Genomic DNA, 15585 nt, shown 5'->3' with positions numbered 1-15585 from the left:
AGTACAAGATAACACAGGTGAAAGTATACTACACTATGTTTCATGGAGCTTAGTTCCTACAGTTCATTACCTTTAGTTGTATTATTGCCTAAAGCTTAAAGACTTTGGATAGATGAATCATCTTAACTCTTTGTAACCCAGTGTCCCAAATGAAAAGATGAGTTTCAGGCTCCTGATGTTCACTCCTTCCTCTGTGTAATTCTGGATGTCACAAGTTGTTGAGGAGCTATCATGAGGGTCAAGAGTCAGGACAGGTGCCTGGTGGGCAGGTGCCAGAACATCAGAACATGCTTTGTTGCTTTCTCCAGACAATACAATCTCATTACTCCAGTTTCCTTTGAGTACCAGATCCAGATAGGCGTACTCAGCCACTCCCTCTTCCATTCACTCATAGCATCATTACTATCTAATTGGCAACACTGTGTTAGAAATGTTAAATATGTGTCTGTATATACTCAAATGTATAAAACATTACAAGTAAACTAAATCATACAACTAAATCATATTTCCCTCAGAGCTAAGCACTCATGTGTGATATTCCAGTTGTTCTCTAACTTGAAACCTCAGAAATATAATAAATTATTCAGACTAAATAAACCAATAAATTAGCATATTATATGACCTGTGCAGGGTAAGTAAAATTTTTAAAAGCTTCTTGAACAAAAAGGATTAGTGATTGAAAATACGACTGAATCTCGTATGTGCTCTTCATTGCTTCTATACATGCGCTGCTTATCCTAACCAGCACCTTATATTCTGGTAGCAGAGCACTTGTTTTCTGGAAGAACTGCACATTTTCTACTTTATATCGCACAAATAGGACTTTAAACCATGTGATTATACCTCTCCTTGGCCCCTATCATCCACCAAAATGCTCCATGCTCTGCATAAGTGACTAGTCTATACAGAGTTGATTGGAGTTGCTGGGGTTTTTGCATTTATGGTTTAATAAAAGATCAATGTGTGGCTGAAGCTCCATGGTTCTTCCTCAGAATAATTCAAGAAAAGAGGAGACTCAGAGAGGACCTTGATTCTACTGTTTGAACCTTGACTATCTTATCTGAAGCTAGATCACATCCCTAAAATTCAGGTGTTGTATCCCATTTAGTTTATTCAGACTAAATAAACCAATGCACTTTTGTAACACCCACTTGTCTCTAGCACAGTAATCAATAAGAGTGGGAGATTACAGATGTCACTGTGAAAGTCATTTCAGGCTGTATGGTGTTAGCATAAATAAACAGTTCTAGTGTTTACTTTTCATATTCTTTTTAATTTAAAAATTTTTTATTTATTTCTTTAATTGAAAAGGCAGATTTACAGAGAAAAGAGTGACAGAGAGGAAGAAAGATTTTCCATTTGCTGGTTTACTCCCCAAACAGCCACAACAGCTTCAGCTGAGCCAATCAAAAACCAGGAATCAGCGGCTTCTTCAGTCTCCCATGCAAATGCACGGTTCTAAAGCTTTGGTCCATCCTCTGCTACTTTCCCAAGCTATAAGCAGGATGCTGGGTGGGAAGCGGAAAGCTAGGATACAAACCAGCTCAAATGTGGGGTGCCAGTGCTTTCAAGGAGAGGATTATCCAGTTGAGCTATCACATTAGCCCCTTATTTCCATATTAAAGGGAACTTCTTGGATATCTGGATTGGAAATATTTTAAATGAAAGTATTTCTTTTTCTGTGTCTCTCATGGAGACGCTGGCAGTTTTGTGGAGACTTAGTGACTTTATTTTACAAACCATTTCTCAAAAAAGTATGAGAAAAATAGATGAACAGAACAACTAACTTTCTCAATCTTTAATGCATGTAAGACCCTAAGCATTAATTACTGCTACTACCACATTATAGATCAATTGCTTGTGCATTGCTTAAATATTTGTCCAATATGTCAAAGATCTTGTTTCTCAAGTTTCATGCACCAGACAGGTGTTGGTGATGAAGGCTGGACAATAAATTCATAGTGGAAAGTAGGAAGGTAGCAATAAATATGAGACACAGATATTTTTAATCACGGATTTGTCATATGCAGAAGCTTCATCTTCCAAATAAGATCACAGTATTGTCCCAAAGGAAATTTATAAACATTCATTACCATGACCAGAGGAGAAGAGATTATTTCAACAGAACAATAGAATAGTAGAAAAGTCTTAAGACATTGAAATAAAAAGAGACAGGATTGAAGCATAAAACTGCAGTTTAAAATTAATTGATAAGTAGACATTCACAACTTTTAAAAATTACATTGCAAAAAAACAATAAAAAATAAAAATAAAAATTACATTGCATTATGTGACACAGTTTCATAGGTTCTGAGATTCCTCTAACCCTTCCCTGTTCCCTCCCCCCATGGTGGATTCCTCCACCTTGTTGCTGTATTACATTTCAAATTCAGTTAAGATTCTTTCATTGCAAACATATAGAGTCCAGCATCAAATTGTCCAGATAAATTCAATGGTTTCTTGGGGAGCCCATCTCTGGTCTGAAGGCAGAGCTGGCAGAACATCATCCCAATCAATTTAAAGCCACAACATAACATCAACAACAATTTACAACATTATGGAATTGTCATGGTATTGAGTAACCAATATGTTACAAAATGCAAGTTCTTAACCACATCCTGTGACTACTTCATTGACATTTCAATTTCAGTTTATATACTACTGGCTTCTATACAGCTTAAAATGGCTATAGGGCACTATTCAATTGTCTCATGCTATTTTCATTTTAGTATTTAGCAGTTTATAGCATTGAAACATACTTTTGCTGAACTTAGCAGATTTTAGGACCGTCTAAACTGGCTTATAACTCTAACAAGACATATGTCAACAGTTGAGGTGCAGAACAGTTTTAGGAGGGGTGTACAGAGAAATCTTAATACCTTAGTGGGGAGTAACTAATCTTTGTGTCCTACCTAGTAAGGCATGTGTAAGTCCATGCTGACCATTTCCTGTCTGGTTCCAAGCTTTCCTTGTTCTCTATCTATCTATTCTAATTTGTGTGTGTGTGTGTGTGTGTGTGTGTGTGTGTGTGTGTGTGTGTGTGTGTGTTTGGGGGGGGGCAGCTCAGGAGCGACCCTGATGGTCATTGCAAGAGAGGGTGGGGATTCAAAGTTGGAACTAAGTAAGGACCAGAGAAAGCTCTTCTCCCTATTCCCGAAGAAGGTTTACTGTTCTGTTTCTGTGGACTGCACAGGACTCCTGGCTGTTGTTCTGATGATCTTGAAGCCTGTGAAGCTCTTCCATCCCATGTGGGAGATCCAAATGGGAGTGGATGACCTCAGAGTTCTCGGCCTCCGAAGGCACTCCAATTCTTCGTGGTCTCCTTGGCAGTTGGGATATAGTACTTGGTGCCCTTACTGATAGTCCTTGGTGAGGATCCAGGAGTCTCTAGGGTTGGGATACAAGCCTCCTCCTATCCCCTTGTTCCACTCTGGGATTCCCCTCCCCCCGCCCCCGCGCTCTGTGTATATGACCTCCTATTAAAAGGTTGTCAGGATCTCTCTGATTCCCCATGTATGTCTTTGTATTCTTACTATTGTCTAATGCTGATTTGAACCTGTTGTCTATAAGTTACCAGTTATGTTCCTGATAGGTTATACTTCACCTCTGCCTCACGCATTCTAAGGAGATGGAAGATTTCTCTGCTCTCCCGTCCCATTTCCGAGTAGCATTAGGTCTTAAAAGCATATTAGGTCTTACAATTTTTTGATGTAGAGCATAAGCAGTCTGACTCACATTGATCACAACTTTAATATGTCAGGTTAATAAGAAAGGCCTGGAATACTTCACAGGAACAGTAAAGAGGTATAACTCATCCACATTTTGTAGAAAGAATTGAGGGAGCATGCTTGAACTGGAAGGGCAGAGCAGTGCTAGGAATAATACCTAAGAGGAAAAGAAGAACATGTGCTCTCAAAATACTGCCTGTTAGCACACAGCTCCAGGAAAGATTTCTAAGAGTTCTCCAGGAGGAAAAGTACAATGAGCAACTTCAACATCACCAAGCTAGCAAGGTCTCTCAACTGCAGACATGAACATACAGCCAAAGATTACCAGTCATTTGAAAAGTACTAATACTTGAAAGAAATACAACAAGCACAAGAATCAGAAGAAACTTACAAGACAAGGAAGCAGACTCAAAACAGTACCTAAACCACGCAGACAAGGAAAGCCTACTGAAAAACATTCAAGATTGCAGCCAACAGCCCAAGAGGAATGTGATTGCAGGGTAGTTATGGGAAGGCATCAAACCCACAGTCAAAAGCCGAGTGTCTTTAGAACCAACACAAAAGGAACAGGAACAAGCAGACTTCTCTTTGCTAATATGGCTAAAGGTTTGTTTTGCTCACATTCTTAAAAAATGGTTCTTTGTGGTTGCAGTTTGCAGTCTCTTAATATCAATTGCATTTATTTTTGCAGTGAATTTTAGCATTTCTTGTTTCTTATTCATGTTTTCTTTTTTAATAATTCCTCTAGTTGAATTCCTAGATCATTTGAAACATTTAACTGTTTATTAGCACTTGAAGTTATAAATATATCTTTCAATACTATGCTTGTTACATCTCATAGGTTTTGCTATTTTTGTTTTTATTGTCATTTATTCAAAGCAGTTTTTATTCTTTTTTCTCAAGATGGCAGAATTTCAACAGATGGAGAAATATTATCCAGGGTGAAGCAGAGAGGGCAATAGAAGAGGGCAGATTGATGATAGAGGGGCACCTGCATACTGATGGAAATAGGAAAGCAGTGGAGACAGAGGGGTCATGTTGCAGTGACCAGATACCCCAGCAGCATTCAGCAAGCAGTGATCTGTACTACACCAGTGATCTGAACTCCACCAGCAATTAGGTAGGAATGGTAGCTCACCGGGCACTCAGGAGCTGAACCCAAGCAAAGAACTGCCTGTTCTGCTGATTTGTTTGATTTGAGCAAAAGGAGAGACAGAGCAGTATACCCCAAACAGGCAGTTTGGGAGCAGTGTGGAACTCACAGCCGAGACCCCAGGTAGAGCCAAATCAGGTGCCTTTTTGTGTATGTACACGAGCCCAAATGGGACAGAACTGTACATGCACTGAGCTGGGAGCAAACTCATTTCTGGCTCAGTGAATTGCAACAACCTGACATGCTACAGATTATAACCAAAATAGGTCCAGTTAGACCCCAGAGCTAATGGCCAGCAGATGCAGAACTCCACCAGTGGAACATCAGGCATCATTTTGTACAGTACTGTAGCAAAGGCTTTGAGACTGGAGGGACAACAGTGAGCTGCACATGTGCTGAGCTGGGAGTGAACTCACTGAGCTCAGGGCATTGCACTGGTCCCACAGAGGATATAATACCATCTTAGGCATCTTACAACTCAAAATATGTCCATGTGGCCCTCAGACCTAATGGTCAGCAGGTTCTGGCAAGATCAGCACCACCAACTACCTAGCTATTTAGAACACCTTGTATTTCCCCAATCCTGGGGACTGCTTGAAGCAGAAGTGGGAGAAGAGTTATATAAACAATGGTGCAGTCCCAGCACGGGATCACCAGAAGTGGAGCATGTTAAGCCAGGGCCTGGGGCTATGGCAACTGTGGTGGAAGTCTAACATAAGAACCCACCTGGAGATCGCTGGAGGGAATGGCACAACTGACTGCAAACCAAGAATTGGGTACCAAAAACAATAATATCAAACTGTAGACCTGTGTGTGACACAGCTTGGAAAGCTGCTCCAAGGAGAAGAATCACTAACCAGAAGTACAATGACCAAGAGCAAAAGAGACAAAGGCACAATGAATATCACTGAAGACTTCCCAGCAAAACAATAAATTCTTCATCAACATTACAGCTATCTGAGGAATAAATACATCAAGGTTAGGAGGGATACAGAGTTAAGAAAATTCATTATAAAGCTTCTTACCAACAATGAGATGCACATGAAGGAATTCAATGAATTTAAGTAGTATGTCACACAGAAACACTAAAACAAAATCAAGCCAAAATATTGGAAATGAAGGACAAAGCAGAGCAAATTAAAAATTCAGTGGAAAGTCTCAATCACAGAATGAAAGAGTTAGACATGCTTTAAAATGATACTTAGAGATGTACTTCTGACAGAGAAAAGGAATAGCACCCACCAAAACCAAAGGCAAATGTGAAGAACATCCCAGTAAAAGGATAACAGAAGACTAAATCAAACAATGAGCAACCCATTGCTAAAATAATAGGACCAAATTAGTAGACTGGATCAAAAAATCAAAACCCAACTGTCTGTTGCCTATAGGAGACACATCTCACAAACATCAGCAGAAACTATGTCTCACAAAGTTTGTTATGTTTCTTTTCCGTTTCTTTTCTGCAAAATAGCTTTTTTTCTCATTAAATTCTTCATCGACGCATAGGTCATACAGTAGCATCATTTGCTTCAAGAAGCAGCTTGATTTTCTTTTTAATGTTTCATTGACACAATAGTCTTTCAATGGCATGTTACTTAACTTCATGGCGTTGTAAACTTCTATTTTTCATCCTGTTGTTGGTTTTTGTGTGTGTGTGTGTGCCTTTTTCTTTAAGAGGATATATAGTAACTGTATAATGGAGACTATCATATCCAGATGTGAGGATACAATGCACTATGCATCTCTACTTCCAGATCATAAATAGACTCCTAATGAAACTGTTTATTATATCTTGACAATAGGATACTGGACTCTCTGCCATTGGCCATGCCCAAAATGATGGACTTAATGACTGTTTACAAAGAAGTAAATTATTGTAATAACATGGAAAATCAGAATGGGGTGTGGATTTGGAAAGAGAGAGCAGGGAAATCCCAGAGCCAAGGAACTGTATCATAAAAAATAAGAAAAAGGAGAAGGAGGAGGAAAAGTAAAAACTTGTAAAAATATCGAGCTTCATGACACCATCAGTGGAGACAGTCTTGACATTGGGTTTGAATTAGTTATAAGGTTTTTCAGGATCCTCAAACTCAGCTCCATCCCTCTGTTAGTTATAATGTGTTTTTACTGTGAGGCTGTGTTCTTTTTCAGACTGGAAAAAAGCCAGGATTTGGTCCCTTGGAAGTGATGATTGTACAGACTTTTGATTTACCTTAAGGACCTTAGCCATCCTGGACCTAAGAAAATTCCACTCGCAAGACTCCCTACCAACGTAAAGTGAATCTCAAACACTATGAGAAACTGCCGATTGGCAGAGCCAGTGGGATTATGTCACCATCTAATTGCACTATTCTTTATTTTCACAACTACACCCAAGGTAATAAACCAATTTAATGCAGAAACGATGAAAATAAATTTGTTCACAGACAAGGATGAAGGAGAACTTTACACAGCCAGGAGAGCCACTCAAGAATGCATACATATTTTTCCAGCTACCCAGTTAAAAGAAATCATTGAAACAGGTAAGACAAAAACAATACTGAAAACTGCCATTCTCTGTCCCTGATCTTGCAGTATTCAGTGAAGAAGAAAGAAAAGCAAAAGAAAACCAGGTGTATGCCAAGGTTTTCTCTCAAGTAAAAGAATGAGAAGAAATGTGTAGTGGGTGAGGAGTGGGTGGGAATTTGAAGGAAAGCTGTGGAAAGAGAAGATAATGGAGACAGTTGAGGGGGCAAGTGTGGGAACAACCAAAAATGATACTGAACCCTGAGCAAGGGTAGAGTGCTTTCGACTGTGACTCAGCATGAAGATAAAATACTTTCATAAAGTCCAACCAGCAACAAGCCCAGTGCTCCACGGAGCAGGCATGGACTTAATCAATTAACCCAACAGCTAGTTGGAGACAAGAAGGTGGTTGTGAGAAACACCAGTTAACAGGTAATAACAATATCTTTGCTTTGTTACCTGTGTGACATTGCCTAATGGACAATGTGTAAATTTACTCTAAGAAATCAGAATATCAAGAAGATCAAAAGCAAGGTAGTTTTTTTCTGGGAAATTTGTGTATAGAGATAAGTCCTTTTCTGGGGACTGATAGACCACTAAGTTTGGATAGGATGAAGGCAAGCTGTTCCAGGTGAGCAGCAGTATGTTTTTCATTGTCTCCTTCATTACTTCTTTGTCCTTGTGCTGTGTTGTGTGTGTGTATTTTTAATTTACAAAAAGAATGCTGTGAGAGAGATTTGCAATACTTCTTTGTTCACTTCGCACAGTTGTGAATGCTTCCCATGCTGTGTTTAAATCTGTTTAGTTGCTCTTAATAGCTAGTGTCCAAGAGTATACATTCAATGCATTTTCTTAACTATTTTACAGTGACTCATATCTACTTTTCAATAGCTTTGTCTACTTTTCAATAGCTACACAAGGTATTCAATCAAGTGAAAATGAGATGTTTACATAATTTTTTTTTTATGGACCTAACTGAGAAGTCCAAATTGGGCTTGAAGGTAGAAATACTATCTCTCTCTCTCTCTTTTTTTAAAACAGAACTTCTTCTATTTAGAAGGCAGCAAAAAAGGAAAGTATCATGTATTTAATGAAATATGAGAAAATGTTGAATATAATGAGAAGAAGACAAATGTGCCATTTTGACCACCTTTTTTTGGATACACTCTCTTATTAAAACACTGTAAAATTGAAGCATTGATACTTCTATGGATGAACCACAGTATTTATTTAGAAAATGGAATACAATGATACATATATAAATACTAAGTATATAGAGATACATATGCAAGTGTACATATGACATTTATTTTTATGTATGTATAATTTATGATTTCACCAGATTGACTTGTAACTTCTTTTAAGGACAATTAGAAAAGCTCTTGACTTTATTTCAGATCTATTTGAAGCTTCAGAGAGCTACTGAGACAGTGAGGGCTTGAAAGACCCAAATTCCAGAGAGAAATTATGACAGAAGCAGAGTAATTAGGGAAGTAAAAGGAAACTAAAGAAATATATTCAAAGGGTAGAACAAAACTTGAAAATATAGAACTACATACTAGCAACAATTTTCTCAAAATTGACAACAAAACGGAGGGAGGAAGAGATGCAAGTTGAGATTCATCACTCATGACTGTTGGTTTAGAGAGTATTAAAGCTAGTTCTTCAGCAGCAGAAGTTCCAAGTGGCACTACAGACATGGAAAAAAAGAACAAATAAAAGAAACTACATATAAAAAATTAATTGAATAAGGATTATACAAAGTATTATATATTTTATTGCATTCTGAGAACTAATATCTGACAATAATAGGGGAAAAGTAAGGTAGCTAGAAGTGAGTGGAGTACCATCCCTAAGGTCCTTCATTCACTAGAAAGCAGTGAAACTGCCAATGAACATCAGAACTCATTAAGTCAAGGTTTCATCTTAAAATCTCTAGAATAGAGTAAACATTACTAAAATAGTTTGTACAACTGATAAGGTGAGAAAAACATTGACTAACAAAAAAAATTTTTGTGCAGAAATCAAAAGGGAATAAATAGAGATGGATAGGACAATGAAAACAAAAAAGATAAGATTACAGATGCATTCACGGTAATATAGAATGGAGAAGATGGCAAGTGTGCTTACATTGGATGAATATTTTGCAAAAAACAGTACTCGAAACTGGCCAAGCATATTATGTATAAAAAGTAGTTAGAGAAAACTGCAATCAACTGGAGAGGACTTAACCCTTGAACAAGGACAATCAATCTGGAGGGAGTGTTCCTCTAAGACCTTTCTCCCTGACAATATATCCTCGTATCTACTTGAGGTGCAAGGACATCTTGAGTTCAAACAGAAAACCACAGACTTTCTGGTGTAGAGGTGCCATATGACGGCATCCAAGGCAGTCTGAGCGGCTGGAAATCAAGCCAGGATAGCCCAGAAAGAGAAAAGCCCCAAATCTAAGTAGGGACTCTGAAGTCCTCCTTGACTGACCCTGACAGAGTGTGCAGAGCCCAGCAGAAACTGCACCTGGAAGCTGGAAACAACTCGTTAGAGACTTCATTTCTTTGCAGGGCAAGCAAAGTTCATTCTTTGAGTTTCAGTAAAGAGGAAAACCATGGGGGAAAAGCCCAATCTGTTAAAAACCCATTTTAATATAGATAAAATCAAGCCTTCATCAGTCAAACTGAGATAAGAAAAACTTTCCATCATGAGTGACTACCCATTGTAATACTAGATGGGAAATCAATAGCCAGGGGTGGGGTACTTGGGAATAGGAACTGAAAATCCCAGGACCTATGGAACTGTATCATAACATAATAATAATTAAAAAAAAAAACTTTCCAGAACTGAAACACCCGAGATTTTTACTAAAGCAACTTCAACAAGTTTTGGCTACAGTGTTAAAACCACAAAATCAAGCAGGATCTCAATAATAAACCAAACCTTAACTATTTATTATCCTTGTTATCCAGTCTTTTCACTTTGGGTCTTCATAAAAATTAAGTGAAAATCTTTCCATTATCAGAACTATACATGAATATTCATAGCCATCCTATTCACAGTAGCCCCAAACTCAAGCCCAAATATTCATCAAAGAATAGATTTTTAAAGAGTATGTCTGCACTGCAAAGTACAGTTCAGTAATTAGAAGCAACCATATATGAGTAAAGATGGCAACATAGTTGAGTCCTTGGAAACTTTCCACTGACCCACCAACTCTGAAAAAGTGCATTTCCAACAGATTTATCCTCTGCTTGCAGAGCAAGCAACCTTATGGATGATATGCTGCTCCACTTCCAACCCAACTATCTGTTATTCACTGGGGAAGCAGTGAAGGATGGCCCAAGTCCTTGGGTCTCTGCACACACATGGGAGACCCAGAAAAGGCTACTGGTTTCAGATTGACTCAGCTCAGGATGTTTATGACCATTTGGGAAATGAATCAACTGATGGAAGAGATCTTTCTCTGTCTCTCTTTTTCTGTAAATCTGCCTACAAATAAAAATTATTAACATTTTTTAAAATATTGAAGCAATCTGTAGATGATACTTCAGCAATATCTGTACCAGGCAGCATTGGTGAAGCTAGAAAGAAGACCACAAATTACAAGCATACTTAATTTGTAGATGTAAATAGGGAGAACCACTGTAGAGGGGAAAGCACTCCCAAAAGAGTCAAAGAAGAGAAGACATGGACCCATCCCATTCTTACGTCACTACCTAGTGGGTTCCTGCCATTGAGGTTCTTCAAGAAGCCAGGTACCAGGGAAGCTCTTCTGTCCCTACTTGGGGTCTTAGTGTGTGGGTGATGGACTCCCAAAATGTTCCCATTGTTACAAGCCAGGCATTCTGTGGAATTGCATGGGAAAATTTGCAGCCTTCTTAAAACCTCCGAATAAACGAAGTTCAGCTATTATGTCAGTTACAAATATTGGTAATAAATCACAGCAGATTTACCAATGCCTGTGCTTCAGCCAACATTTGAAATAGCAAATCTTTTCATATCATGATACAATTATTTTTAAAACATGGAAATATCACTTATATATTCAGTGTTTTGGGATTTTTGGAAATGTAAGATTTGGTTACTAAGTGTGCTAATTAGTATGTTTATAATAACTTTGTATATTAATACATAATGGTTTTGGTTATGTAAAACATTAATAACCGTACCTAAATACAATGGGGTTTTGTCATCAGTCCATATATATTTTGCTTCACATTCATAAAAATTATTTACAGGAGAGATCCAAAGACCAAGACTATCAAATGGGTCATGTTAAGAGAAGTTTTGGGAATTGGTTGTTCTCAGGATACCTTATCATGGTCAAAGCTACATACTATACCTATCTCACAAAAAGTAGGAAAAAGAAAGAAAGCTTGGTGGATATAGCATATAATGTATTTCTACCTTCAGTTACAATGTCTGCGAACCAACTGCCAAACCCAAGCAAGCAGAGGCCAAGGAATGCAGTGTAATTAGGTGACAACTACCCAACAATATATTTCTATTGCTACCTAAAGGACACTGTTTACATAATGACGTAGTCATGCCTCTCAGTACAGGATATGAGCATAAGAAGACACATCGGTGAGATATGCAGTCCATGTTTTCAGGAACTGAGGCAAGGACAGTCACTAAGATAAGCAGAGGAAGAGGCAGAAGACAATAGGAAGGAGAGAAAACATTCCAGTTAGGCAATTTGGATTTGAGAGTCTCTGACAAATCTGCTTTCCTAGAAAAAACTTTTCAGTCATTGCTGATTTCCACAAATAAATATGCTCTTCATGACCTATTTCAAACTATCAATGAGCTCAATGGAAGGGTTGAGATAAGATATACACAGTAGGCTCTCATTGGCTAGCATAAGCCAGGTCCAGCATGTGTCTATAAGAGGATTTCCAAGTACAGGCATCACAAAAATAACTGAATGTACACACCTCTAGCTAAAGAGTACAATATGAATAAGACATTTATCTAGAAATATATGATACTACCAACATCAAAGTTCCAAGAGAATTCTGAGTTGCAATTCTGTTTGGTTTAAATAAATGGTATCATGATCAGGTGTTCCAAACAGAAAACACATGGACAAATAATCAGTATGGAGGATGGATCCTGTCATGAGTAAAACACCTTTTTACAAAGATGCACTTTCTCCATTCTCAAGAAAATCAATTCAGGCATAAATCAGCAGTGCCCCTCTGCAATTGTTAGACCAGATACAAGCAATCGAACTGGGTTATTATTAAGAATGAAACTGGTACACTACTAGCAATCCTAGATGGTGTTTTAGTCTGGACTGAATCTCCCCTTGGATAATGAAACCTGCTCCAGAATGCCCATCAATCTAAAGAAGGAAGAGGAACAGAAAGAGACACAACATAGTGCAGCATTCACTAAAACCAAGGTGTTCGACACAGATCACAGAAGAATAAACATCAGAAAAGATGATTGACCAAAGAAGATCTGGTACTCAAGTTCAAACTCAAGAAATAGAAAGTTTCCAGACTAGCAGAGTACACAGTGAGAACTAGAGAGTTGCGATGCAAGGCAGGAAGAAGTGAGCAGAGTTTCAGGCAGCGAACTATATACAGAGAGGCAAGAGCCTGCACAAGAATGGGTGAATCAGAAGCCAACCAGGCCTTACCACATTTACCACTGAATTCTAATCCTTCATAAATGTTCCTTTAGTTCATTTGATTACCTCCAGAATATTTTATACTACCTGACATGGATTGGTAAGTATTCAGTACATACTTTTAAAGATTGATGTATTTTTATTGGAAAACCAGATTTACAGAGAGAATTAGAGACAGAAAGATCTTCCATCTGCTGTTAACATTCAAGTGGCTGAGCCAATCTGAAGCCAGGAGCCAGGATATTCTTTCAGATCTCACACACAGGTGCTGAATTTCAAGGCCTTGGGCCATCTGCTACTGCTTTCCCTAGCCAGAAGCAGGGAGCTGGAAAGGAAATAAGTAGCCGGAATATGAACCAGCACCCATAGGGGTTCCCGGAGAATGCAAAGCAAGACAAGCCAAGGACTTCAGCCACTAGGCTACCAAATCAGGGTCAAGTATTCAATTTTTTTTAAATAAATAAATAAAAAGAATGAGATTAAATGTTACAAAAAGAGTCTGAGAAGTCATGAAAATAGGTGAGTAGTCATGTTTTTATGTCTGCTCATATTGTGTATTGCCAAAATTGACAATAACACACTATTTTCCTGCTAAGGAAAAATAAATAACATCAGACTTTACAACTCACACATTACAAAATTCACTTAAATGTCCTAAAACCCACATCAGTCTTGGGGTTGGAATGACCATTGTCCATTCAGAGAAGCCACTTGATTCTGTGTAGGTCCTATTATCAAATTATTGTCAAAATATGACATTTTCAAATTATTAGAAAATATGAGACTTCATCAATACAAGTTAAAGTTGGTCAAAAAGCAGAATTCTGTTTTTAAAGTATTTGTTCAACAACTCCTGTTTGTCAGGCAGTGGGCACACAGTGCTAAGAGAGACATCAATCCAACTCCTCAGTAACTGACAGTCTTTTTGAGATTTGAAAGAAGATACTGCAATAATCTCATGATGTGAGTCAGAGATAAGAAATGTCCCTTCATCCTCATATGCTACAGTTACACAGCCATTATCATTCAAACCAAAAGTCAGTAATGTAACATGAGATGTGATGGGCACTGCATTTGTTTAAAATAATTTCATCATGAACGTTCAAAGGTGAACCAACTCTAATTGATCTTGGCGCTCCAGTTTCTATTTTGCATTTGAAACGTTTGTTTTGTCTCTGCATCAACCAGATCCAAAACATAAAATCATTTTTGATGCTTCCAAGCAAATTCAACAACAAAAATCTTTTCGCACAATCTGCAGTTTCATTAGGGAGCTGATGAGCAGAGAGCAGGAGGGTTTATATTTTAGATTACAAATTAAGCTTTATTAAATTTTTATGATCTTTACACAGTTGATTAGGGCACAAAGGGTCAAAGGCTACAGGAAAGTGGATGGATCAACTACCCCAGCCAAGTGTTTGCCAGTGAAAATCTGGGAAAGTGGAGACACTAAGGTAGACTTAGTCAGTGGATTCTGATGTCAGCCAGTTGATCCTGAAGGAATTTCCTCGAGCCTGGAATGACAAGATCGGCAGCAATTCAATTTGACAGTTGAACTGTCAAAATCACTATAGCAGTGCCCTTGGAGCATGCCCCACATTGGGAATCCTGGGATGGTTGAGAGGGTGGGTGTGGCTTCTCCCTTTATCTCTCCCCTTCCCCAAGATACAAGAAGGAAAAAAGAGAATATGAGGGCCTGGTGGCGTGGCCTAATGGCTTAAGTCCTCACCTTGAACGCACCGAGATCCCATATGGGTGTCGATTCTAGTCCCTGCAGCTCCACTTCCCATCCTGCTCCCTGCTTGTGGCCTGGGAAAGCAGTCGAGGATGGCCCAAGGTCTTGGGATCCTGCACCCATGTGGGAGACCTGGAGGAAGTTCCTGGCTCCTGACCACTAATCAGCACAGCACAGGCCGTTTTGCTCACTTGGAGAGTGAATCATCTTGGGGAGTGAATCATCAGATGGAGGATCTTCCTCTCTGTCTCTACTCCTCTATGTATATCTGACTTTGTAATAAAAATAAATCTTTAAAAAGAGAGAGAGAGAGAATGTGAAAGAAATTAAGCTTTTCAAGCCATTCAGGCTGATGTCTATTCTCCCAAACACATCACCTTAGGACATGCTGGGCAGGACCTTCTCTCTCCTACCCTTCTCCCCTTCACCATCTCTTCCCGCGTTTCTCTTTCCCTTTCCTCATTCACTGTCTCTCCTTGGTAGATCAGCTCTTCTTGACCAAGCACAGTAATTCAGCCCAGACAAAATCGTTATCTCCAAATTTCGGAGTTGGTGCTCAGCAAAACGAAATGAATTGCCCCTCTCCCTGCCGTGCTAAGAAAGAATTTATGCAAGGATACTGTACAGAGTATGTCTCATAACCCAAGCATAATCCGTTGTCTCATCAGCTTTCCAAGTCTTCCCCCTTCGTAACTCTAGTGTTCTAACTGGCAAAGAAAGAATGTAGTGACGAAGCACTTGTGGGGCATGTGGCTCCGATTTCAGGATCATGAAAGGAGGAAAGAACAATCTTGACTAAGTCCTCCACTTGAATGCACCAAGAGAAGACAAC

The sequence above is a fragment of the Ochotona curzoniae genome, unplaced genomic scaffold (genome assembly GCF_017591425.1).
Source record: "Ochotona curzoniae isolate NIBS_2020 unplaced genomic scaffold, NIBS_Ocur_1.0 contig_2723, whole genome shotgun sequence".
Classification (NCBI taxonomy): Eukaryota; Metazoa; Chordata; class Mammalia; order Lagomorpha; family Ochotonidae; genus Ochotona; species Ochotona curzoniae.
Note: the sequence above shows the minus strand (reverse complement) of the source record.